We start from the raw sequence: 11,645 nt of genomic DNA, 5'->3' as shown, positions 1-11,645 counted from the left end.
CTACCTTTTTTAATGTGCTAATTATCTTTCTTTTCAACATTATTGTCTCTCTCTTCCACCAGTCGCGCTCTTTCCTTCTCTAATGGGACCAGCTCTTGTCCTCTCTCAATTGGGACTAGCTCTTGTCCTCTCTCAATTGGGACTAACATGGAGCTAGGGGGTGAAAAGGGGAAGGAATGCATAAAAGATAGTAAGTGTAAAATAGGGAGGAGAAAGGCTAGAATGCTTGTCAATGATCCAATACTAGAGAAATCTCCATTGTTTCTTTCTTTTGGTAGCTTGGAATAGAGAGACGCTAGGACAATAGCCTTGAGAGTGGAGAGTGAAAGATAGTGGAAGAGGCTTCATTACTCTCCACACTAGGAGGCATAGTCTGAGAGTGGAGAGTGAAATCTCCATTATTTCTTGAGAGTAGAGGGTGAAAAATAGTGGAAGAGGCTTCATTACTCTCCACACTAGGAGGCATAGTTTGAGAGTGGAGAGTGAAATATCCAGAGCCTAAACAAATTGTGACAGGGCTGCCCAAGTTTAAAGTTGAAGGTATGCAGAAAGTTTGTGAAGCATGTCAATTTGGAAAGCAAACAAAACATGTATTTTCACATGACAGAAATGTGAGCAGGAATGTGCTAGATGTAGTGCATTCAGATGTATGCGGTCCTGCGTGAAGACTATATGTCTATGGGTGGCTGCAGGTACTACATAACATTCATTGATGACCACACAATGAAAGTGTGGGTATACTTCATGAAGGAGAAGAGTGAAGTGTCCACTCATTTTCATAATTTCAGAGTTATGGCTGAAAAACAGACAAGAAAGATGTGAAGTGCCTAAGGTCAGATGGAGGGGGAAAATACTTCTCCAATGAGTTCTCTAAATTCTCGAAAGAATGGCATTCAAAGACAATTTACATGTAGATACACTCTGTAGTAAAATGGACTTGTTGAGCGAAAAAATAGGCACATTGCAGAGATAGCACGAGCATTGATGCGCTGAGAAGAGTATGCCACATAGCTATTGGGCTGAGGTTGTGTCTACAGTAGTTTAACATGACACCTATTGCAGCCATACATGATGTAACACCAGAAGAGAAGTTTACTGGCAAGAAACCTGATTTGTCTCACTTGAAAGTTTTTGGATGTATTGCATATGTGCATGTGCCAGATGAGTTACGTACCAAGCTGGATCCAAAAGCAGAAAAATGTGTGTTTATTGGGTATTCCCTTGAGCAAAAGGGATATATATGTTATAATCCTACTACACATGAATTGAGAGTAAGCAGGGATGTTGTATTTAATGAGATGAGTAGCTGGTATGCTACTGAAAAGGATGCTGTTGGGGCTAATGTAAGTGGAAATGTGGTTGCACAGAATGCAAGTCAACAATCACAGTCATTGAGTGGACCAGGAGAGTCCTCATGCGGTTCTGTTGATAGACCATGGAGTGGCTAGCTACGTCATAATACCAATCCCCTGAAAATGTAGTTGGTACATCACATAAAGGCAAAGAGAAAGTGGTTGAGCCCCTTGGTATGCCTGACATTTCTGTAGGGCATTCTCTTGTTGATGGAGATTCTAGTGGCTCAGAGATGAGCCTTGATGAGGAGCTTGGGATTCTAGCAATGAGGACACCTGGTGTGAAGAAGGCTATGGAAGCCATGAATGCAAAGTTACGAAGATCTGGAAGAGTAAAAAATCCTATGTAGAGGTTGACTTATGATGGTTATGTGGCACATCACTATGCATATATGGCAAAAGTTGTGCAAGTTGTAGAACCCACATGTTTTGATGAGGCTATTGGAAATGTGTGTTGGGAGAAAGCTATGGATGAGGAGATGGATGCATTGTATGAAAATGAGACTTGGGATTTGGTGCCATTGCCTAAAGGCAAGAAAGCTATCGGCTCTGTAAGTGGGTGTATAAGGTGAAACATAACAGTGATGGTAGCATAAGTAGGTACAAGGCTAGATTGGTAGCCAAAGGATATGCGTACACATGGGATTTATTATAAGGAGACATTTGCACCAGTTGCAAAGATGGCAACTGTGAGAGTTGTGATTGCGGTGGCTACAGCTAAAGACTGGTTTTTATAGATGGATGTCAAAAATGTGTTCTTGCATGGTGACTTGCAAGAAGAGGTGTATATGGATCAGCCACCAGGTTTTGAGGATACAGGTCACCCAAAGTATGTGTGTAAGCTTCGTAAGGCCTTGTATGGTGGGGCTGAAGCAAGATCCACGAGCATGGCATGACAAGATTGTTGAGTATCTTGTCACTATTGGTTTTCATATGGCAGATGCAAATCACTCTTTGTATGTGCGTAAGAGTGATAAGGGCATTGTGATCATCACCATTTATATAGATGATCTTATTGTTGGGGGTGAAAACTTGGAAGAGATTGAGCATGTGAAAAGTCTTCTCAAAAGGAAGTTTGAGATGAAGGATTTGGGAGATCTATGCTACTTTTTAGGAATTGAGGTCATTCGCACACATGAGGGTATTTGGCTGTCACAGAGACAGTATGCATTAGACATGTTGTCCAAGTATGGGATGGTTGATTGTAAGCCAATCTCGGTGCCATTAGATCAAAATGGCAATCTTAGTGCAGGTTATGTGTTGGAGGATCCCACTATATACAGGAAGATTGTGGGGAGTCTGATCTATTTCACGATTAGCAGGCCAGATTTGAGCTACACTGTTGGCTTAGAGAGCCAGTTTATGCAGGTTCCATGCAAACCACATCTTGACAGTGTGCGACGCACACTTCGATACTTGAGGGCCACTGTTGATTATGCATTGTTTTATGCAGTAGGTGTACCATTGGAGCTATATGGGTATACAGATGTAGATTGGGCAAGTAGCATTTTAGACAGGAGATCTACCAGTGGATTTATGTTTTCATTGGGGAGTGCTGCTGTGACATGGAGCAGCAAGAAGCAGCCCACAATTGCCTTGTCGAGTACAGAGGTGGCAGAGTACAGAGGAGTTGCGGTGACAGCATGTGAGGTAGCTTGGTTATGCAAGCTACTTGTGCTGATTTGGGGTTACATGTGGAGAGAAAGATTGTCATATACTGTGACAATCTTAGAAGTGTACAATTGGCTAGAAACCCAGTTTTTCATGCGCGGACGAAACACATTAAGGTGCATTACCACTTCATCAGAGAGAGAGAGTCTTGGGAAGGCAACATCGACTTGGCCTATATCAGCACACAGGATCAGGTTGCTGATATCTTCACGAAGGCCTTGGGAGCTGAGAAGCTTCATAGATTTTGAGATATGCTTGGAGTTCATAAGATAGAGTTGAGCTTGAGGGGGAGTGTTAAAATGTCAAGCTCAACATGAGCTAACACTCACGAGGCGCCTACATGACCCTTCGACATTTATATCACTGGCGGGTTTGGTAGCTGGCATCGACATATCTTTGCCAGAGATTCTACAGCTGGACTACACCAACTAGTCCACATCTGCCCACTCCTCTTAGCGTGTTCAAATTATGGACCACTTGCATATACTCTATTATGTGTGTTAGTCACTTTATCTTCTTTGTAGACCTCTTTTATTGGGTGAAGAAGAAGAAGAATTTTCAGCCTCTCACCTTGTGTGCTCTCTTCTAGGGTTTGTGTGAGTGTGTGTGTGTGCTTTTGCAAGAGCTTAAGCTCTCTTCTCCCCTGCATCTTTTCAGATATGTTGTATCTTAGAACACATTGTGGGAACAACCCTAAAAAGTCCATCAATACAAAAAAAGATAGTGAGTTCCAACTTGTACCACCATGGAGGATATAAGAACTCACACGTAGCCTCAAACTCCTTTGAGAATAGTGCATAGCACCATTAAAAACCTTGCAACTTCACTGTAGGGATTAGGGTTTGATGCCAATGCAAGAACATCATCCCAACAACCACCGTAACACATCTTGATACATCCACACATACTTATCCTCTACTGATACTTATTTGCAGCATAAGTACTAGCATTTAATGATTAGTAATATAAAAACCCACTATACTAGTAGGTTACCCACTACTAGGTTATGACCAGGATATGCAACTAATCCTTTTGTTTATGTACACATCGTCCCCCCCACTAGTGTATCCACTAGTGTAAGAAACTCACTGAGTATCCTAATCCTATCAAGAAGAAAAGGAGGCTTGAACAAGCCTAGGAATCACATGGGCTTAAACAAGCCTAGTAATCAACTGGGCTTGCACAAGCCTTCCTTGGGATGAGAGCTTCCAGCCAACAATTGGACTTATAATATTATCTTAGGATGCTTGTACATGAGATGAAGCCTTGGCTCACAACTAGGACACTTATCACATCTATCTAAAGAAGAGTAGGCATTGAAGACAAAGAAACCTTTGAACTTGTCCAATGAGTGAAGAAAAACACTAAACCTTTAGAAGATGATCTTCAAGATTTGGAGTTTATGTGCCTTTTTGAGTCTAAAGAATTAGAGATTTGGATGCAATATCAGCAACCATGAACCTCTTCTAAAGAAGCTTGGAACTAGATACACAAAAGTAAACGGCGAAGAAATTGCATCATTGTACATATTTATAAAAGAAAATGCTTAATACGCCCATCAAGAAAATGAAATGGGGACAACAAATGAACAATACTATAATCATGAATCTCAAAGAGGAAGAATAGGAAGTCAAGCCCTTGAGGTTTTGGCTTGAAATGACAAAAAAAAATGATCAATACTATAATGATGGATCTAGAGGAAGTGATTGAGAATCCATGTCACAGATTTCTAGAAAGGAGAAACACTTCTGGCATTAAGGGGTCGATCCTGCTATGGACATCTCATGATAGGGTGGTAATAGCTTGAAATTTGTGAGAATTGACCCATGCATGACCTTGAAGTGTCAAGCGATCTAATGACGCTCGATAGAATTTTGCTTTCACCTAATCATAATAAAGGCAACTCCTCAACCTAGTTCTTAGTTTTAGTATATTGTAAAATAAGAGCAAAAAGGTTAAAGAGCTATCCTAAATTTGTGGTGTGAGACGAACACGTGTGGCCGTCGTCGCACGTGTATCGACAGTGGCAAGCGGTAGTGCAGCATTTCTTCCTGCTGTTGCAAGGATTCCCGGTCACCCTTGGAAGAAGAATGGCCATGGCAGCCGCCGCCACCTCCTCTGCAACCGTCGGCAAGGCGATTCCATCTCATCAGGCCATCTCTTCTTCATTATCATCATTGACCCCATTTTCTGAAGGGAAGGTAAAGTTGGTGCGGCGTGAGCGGCCACTTTCTCTGAGTTTCTCTCTGCCGCTTGCCGCATGTTTCAAGCGGCGCCACAAGGCGTCGCTGTTGTTGGCGCAGTACAGCGCAGGAGAGGTCTCGGTTTCCACAGAGGAGGAAGAGGGCGGTAGTTGGGTGCCCGTGATCCCTTTGGCCGCACTTCCCAGAGGGGAGCGGAGGCTTGTACGGCAGGACGGCGAGGACGTGCTTCTTATGTGGTACAAGAACGAGGTCATCGCTATCGAGAACAGCTCGCCGTTGAAGGCGCCTACAGCGAAGGCTTTGTCAATGCCAAGCTGACACAGGTGCATATTTTGTAGCTCTTTGCTCTGTCAATGCCAAACTCACACAAGTGCACATGGTAGTTATTTTTCATCTCCACATAGGTAGTTTTAGGAGCAAATCCGCATTTTTTTTTACGTTGGCTTGATGTATAACATGTTGCCTATGAAGTAGGTCCGATTTGAATTGTTGTTGGGTTGATGCAAGTCAAATTAGATCTAATTGAAATGTAGCTAACTAAACAGGAGCCGCCTCGAAACCGAAACTGATGGGGATATGTGTACAAGCCAATCGCAGTACATCCTTACCTTGGTAAGGTGATCTGCGATGGAATCACCCTAGTTCATGATCAAGTTGTCCAGCTCCCATCAGGTACATGAAACTTAATTCGTAGCAGCACATCATCAACAATGGGCTGCAGTTGTATGAGATGTGGCCTGACGATGGGTGATGGCCAAATTTGCACTGATTCGTTAGGAGGTAACCTAGTATCCATGAGCTTTAGTGGGGATGATAATTGTTTGGAACCTAATCACATCAGCGTATGCCATATTGGGTCTTTATACCAGCCTGCATTACTTTATAATTTTGTCATAGCTCTTTAAGTTGTTGCCAATTCTGCCACTCGGTGTGCTTTAGCTCACTCTATTCCTTACATAACATTTCTTTCATCCACCCTACCCTCACAACTTTTTACATTGTGTATGTGGCAGGATGGCTGCATCGTTTGCCCCTCCACAGATAGCACCTTTGACCTAAAGACTGGAGAAATTAAGGAGTGGTTTCCTACCAATCCAGTTTTGAGGCTGCTCACACCGCCTCTAAGGAACTTGACTACCTACCCAGTGAAAGTAAATTCGGAGTACATATACATTGTATACTACTAGCTTGGATTTCCTTGCAGCTGGACTCTCTCTCTCTTTCTCCCTCTCCCAAAACCTCTTGTTTTGCGTGATACATAACCTGTTCAAACATACTGCATTGATTCCTCCAAGGTAAATTGAAGTCTAGATGTGGTGATCCGGACAACTATGACAAAGCATCAATTTAACGCTCCATAAGGTTTATCACTTTAAATGGGTTTTTTTTTTAGATTGAAATTTGAAGTACACAAGAAGCTATTCTAGGCTCTATAACTTATAAAGCTGACCATTAAAGCTTTGGCTTGGTCAAATCTTTTAGGCTGCACCCACAAAAAGCTATTGGGGGCTCTGTAAGGCTGATCACGACTTGGTCAAATCTTTTAGGGGTAAATTAATCTGGAAACGGATCGAATTTGTTTTGACAATGGATCCACAATATTACCACGTGTTAATGCTGCTGTGTGGGGGACTCTATAAGTAAGCGTGCATTATTTTATGGGGCGCGGCATGTCAAGGTTAAAATCTAACCTTGAAACGAGCCCAAAGCGTGCGCACGTTTTCCACATGTGGGCTCTGTGAGGGTCTCCCCATCAGCAGCGTGCCAGCGAGCCTCCTGGTGCAGGCTGCAGTGCAAAAGTTCAGCCTCCCCTCCCCTGCAAGCTTCTAGATAAGACTCAGCTATGCTTGGTGTTCAGGATTTTTTTTGATTGAATTTGACAGGTTACGATCTGAGATATCAGAGAGAGAGAGAGAGAGAGAGAGCGCTTGATCGCACAACCAGAGACACAGAGTTATAGTAGGCATTGCAAATAGCAAGCTCAAAGCAACATATTTAGAGGATGCCTCGTAGGTCGTCACACTTTAAGAGAGACCAGAGACAAGTCACAGTTTGAGAAGAGATGAGAGACGATGCGAGGAGGACAGATCCTTCTAGTAAGTGGACGTGCGTGTTAGAAAGAGATGAGGTCATGTGTGCAACATGCTATTAAGATGCTAAAGCACGGTGGTTTGGGCAATTTCCTGCTTTAAAAAATGTTTTTGAAAACCTTTGATTATGTTTTAAAAAATTCAGAACTTCAGGTCAGTCCTGGAAGTTTTTTAAAAATTTTATTTTCTTAATTGGGGGTGGGCGTTGGGTTTGTGTGGTAGGCTTTGCCCTACCTGAGCAAGCAAGGAGGTACCACCGGCGGGTCGGGCCTATGGTACCTTTACTACAACACTCACAATGGGGTGAATATATATGTATCCTCAAATTGCATGGATGCATCTCTTCCCTATCTCTACTTCTCTATATATATCTATATACAATAATTATATATAAAGGAAGAGTTTTACAAAGCTGCCATGTAGCAACAATTTGGAAGTATGGGAAGAGAGGAAGAGGTTTCAGGAGGAGGAGAGGTTTGAGGAGGTTAGGGTTGTTGAATTTGAAGGTTTGAAAAGACGTGAGAGCATGGGTCAGCCGACTAGTTGAATAAAAAGAGCAGGAAATATGACACCATTAGCAAAGTGTGAAGTAAGGTCTTCAACATTAGGAGGTAAAATATGCAGATCTTAGGAAATTGCTTAGCATGTGGTGCATATGCGTGGCAAAATCACATGCATGCCATTTCTCTCTGGCGAGCATAGTCCCTGCCCCCAAACAGCCACACAACAACATGAAAGTCGCTTTTAGTCTTGCCCACTTGTTCTCCTCATCTCCCTTTCCAGCCACAGAATAGTGTGCCGGACTCTCTCTCTCTCTCTCTCTCTCTCTCTCTCGCCCAGGCAAAGAACATCGCAGGAGTCCCCATGCACCAAAGACCACACGTCTCTCTCTCTCTCTTTCTCTTTCTCTCCCTCGTGTAGAGAGGAGGAAGTCATCTCGTAGCCGTTCTGCAATTGCAAGGAAACGGAACCTCGAGCTGAAGCGAGGGAGGAAAAGGGTGGAATGGCAGCATAGGGGGGGTCGAGTGGGTGCCTAAATCTCCCTCGCTCTCTCTTCAAGATTGCAAGCATATGCTCAAGCAGAAAGCGTAAGGAAGTTGTGTGTGTCTTTCTCTCTGATAATATGCAGGACAGACCCTGAGGAGCAGAGGACGGGCGGCAGAGCGGATGCAATCACGTAGCACTGGGGCCTCATAAAATTTTAACCTTCTATTTAATGCACGCTAACGATCGGCTGAATATGTTCCCCTACTGTTTATAATTGAGGTGAAAATAGGTCCAGTAACGTATAGGGCAAATCGTAGAAAGTTTCGAGAGTTGGAAAAACTAAGGTTTTATAACCCTTTCCATAGTTTCGTGGATCTATTTGTAAGAAGTATTTCCCTGGCTCAGTGCTCACCCACATGGCACCAGTATACAAAGTAGGCTACTCATCCTCAGCACCAAGTAAAAGTTCTAGTTCTGGACATTAAGTGGTACAAACTCGCTGAAGATTTGTTCAAAGCATGAGAAGGATTAATGTTCAAATCTCTCTCTCCCTCTCTCTCTCGGCTTGGTGTTTAGGGTCTTAATACAAGCAAATAGAACTTCAAGTACGCTTGCGAGAGTAAATCACAATGCTCTCACTCTCTCTCTCTCTCTCTCTCACACACACACATGCACATCGAAGCTAGTATTTGCTATCAATAACATGTCTCCATGGGAATGAAACTTGTTTAGTTCATTGATAAGGCAAAACTTCATGTAATATAATAATAACATATCCAACGAGTGGTACAGAAACTTCATGTAATATAATTAATAACATCCAACGAGTAGTACAGAAATGATTCAAAAAATCACAATCCATTCTTTGAATCTTTAGGATATAAAAGAATGTTCAAAGATGCTCCTATACAAGTATGACAACAAACAGCACTGTTCATGCCATAATCTCAATCTACAGCAATGTAAGTCATTGCAAGCTCAATGAGACATCACAGCCAACTCCGAACAAGTCAAATTCCTCTAACTATAAGGTATCATGGTGAGGTCTTCTAAAGAATCTCTCCTTCTCGAAAATCTTTCCAAATCCAATTTCAACTAAGCTTGCCTATGTGTAACAAATTTAGAGCCTGTTATAATGTGCTTTGTAACCTTTGAGGAGGCAGAAAAGAGATTATTGGGGATGAGCATTTTGCAAATTGGCAACTAGAATTAAACCTGAAGCTTTCTGCAGAATGTTTCTACTCTCGTCATGGTGGCCTAGAAGGGTGTCAGATGTAACTCACACGGAACACATGGTAGGTTGCTAGGTTATCACCTGCTTGCTTCAGAACTTGGCCGACCGGCGACCATGACATTGATCATGGTTGATTTGCCAAACAGTTTCATTGACATTACACCTATTGCCAGACAGCTGCATTAGAACCCCCAAATCTCCACATTTTAACCTCTTACATACCTTCGCTTGCACATTGTCATATATATATCACTAGCTCATCATCATGAAGATGCAAAAACTGACATATATATACTGTTGTCAACCCACTGCTGTTAAGAGAAACTGTATGCTGAAAAGCATCACAGTGCTGCTCTATGCTCACATGCATAGGGCTGTATATTGGATGATTTTCATACCATGGGAGTACAGACAGCCATCTATGTAGGATGTAACCGTTAATCAGGCTCTACAAACCTAGCAAAGATGGTAATTGTCACAAGGTTGGTGATATGACGCTCAGGCCCTACAAACCTAGCTCAACTGTCTTTTTCATATGCCTAAGACATGGTCATCGTCACAAAATCCACGGTTGGTGATACATTGTCCGAAATTGGCAACAAAATGCTCAAGCCCATGCATTCCTGCAAGTCTGCCACCTGCATAGCTTCTGACCCACTTGTGCCACCTATTAAACAATCAAGTTTGAACTGTCAATTGCTCCTATCCTGCAAACTGTCATCACGTCGCCTGCTCCTACAGCCTCCTCTAGGAAAGCACAAAGAAGCCACAAAGCATCTGTCACTAAACAGAAGCCTTTAGAAAACAGCAAGACAGCTGGCACTTCCTCTCATTTTAAAACTGTTACCACACACGCTTCATCCTGCTGCAATTACCTCACTTCCGCATTGTACATCAGCCCACCTTTCAAAACAATTCCACAAACTATTCACTAAAAGAAAAAATTGGTCACACCCTTATCAGGTCATTCATGGTATCACCCCAAGGCTCAAATCACCTTAAGCATACCACAAAAAAGAAGGCAACTTATACCATTAAAAGCCAACACACACACGCATATGAATACACATCCACGGCATTTTGCTTTCACTAGATTGGGAACTATGGTAATGAGAAGAACCTACGATGCATGCTAGGAAGAGTTTCATATAAATTATAATAGCAGTGCTGCAACTATGTGTAAGGCCAAGGCATTGAGTTTTGCAAACTTGCACTCAGCAACATGCATTGCAAGTTTTGCACTGCTTTACTAGTCTGAAAGAGGGAAAAGGCGGGGGCTAGATGATGGAGCAAATAATCTTGCCAGTCCGTGCACCACTGAACAGCCAGCCCGCTCCCACGAGATGACAATCACAAGCACAATGGCTTCCATCTCCTGACTTGCTGCCCCCCTAAAAGATCAGCCGGAGGAGATAAAGGTATGACTGTACACAATTCAGCTTTTATAGTGCCACCCCCACACGACTCCAGCCAATGTGGCACCCACTAGGCCCACATGTGCGCATGTCAAGCCCTCCACCAGCTCGTGAGACGTGCTCCCAACACCCCCCCAACACCCCCCTCCATTTGAGCGAGGACAAGCCCAGGACTGCCACCCGAGCTCTGACGCCATGATGGAGCAAATAATCTTGCCTCTGTGCACCCCCAAAACGGCCAGCCAGATCCCAAGAGACAACAATTACAAGCACGATGAGCGCTGCAGCGATCCATCTGGGCTCCCATCTCCCGACCTGTTGCCCCCCAAAAGACTGGCCGAGGGAGATGAAGGTATGACGGTTTACGCTCCAACCTTTATAGCGCCACCCCCCACATGACTCACAGCAAATATGGGATAAACCAAGCACCCACCAGGCCCACGTGTGTGCATGTCAAGCCCTCCACCAGCTCGTGAGAATTGTGCCCCCAACGAGAGAGAAAGAGAGAGAGAGAGAGAGAGAGAGAGAGAGAGACTTATGATCAAGCCTGGCCATATGACAGCGCCAAAGTGCGCAACTCCAGATTAGGAGTCCAATGTGTATGCTTGCACATGATGGAACCAAAGTACGTTGATTGAGAGAGAGAGAGAGAGAGAGAGAGAGAGAGATCATGGTCAAGCCTTGTCATATGA

General features: G+C 43.4%; 1 pseudogene across 1 annotated transcript; it reads left to right on the top strand.

The window, feature by feature from the left end:
• The first annotated feature begins 4,977 nt into the window (after positions 1-4,977).
• Positions 4,978-6,414, top strand: LOC147633616 (uncharacterized; annotated as a pseudogene). The gene is made up of 2 exons (XR_015267028.1): positions 4,978-5,550; positions 6,241-6,414. The product of XR_015267028.1 is annotated as an uncharacterized LOC147633616 (transcript).
• The last annotated feature ends 5,231 nt before the right edge of the window (positions 6,415-11,645 follow it).

Source organism: Cibotium barometz, chromosome 12 (genome assembly GCF_041138505.1).
Source record: "Cibotium barometz isolate CiBa-2024 chromosome 12, ASM4113850v1, whole genome shotgun sequence".
In the NCBI taxonomy this organism is placed as follows: domain Eukaryota; kingdom Viridiplantae; phylum Streptophyta; class Polypodiopsida; order Cyatheales; family Cibotiaceae; genus Cibotium; species Cibotium barometz.
This window is presented reverse-complemented; position numbering and strand designations above follow the sequence as displayed.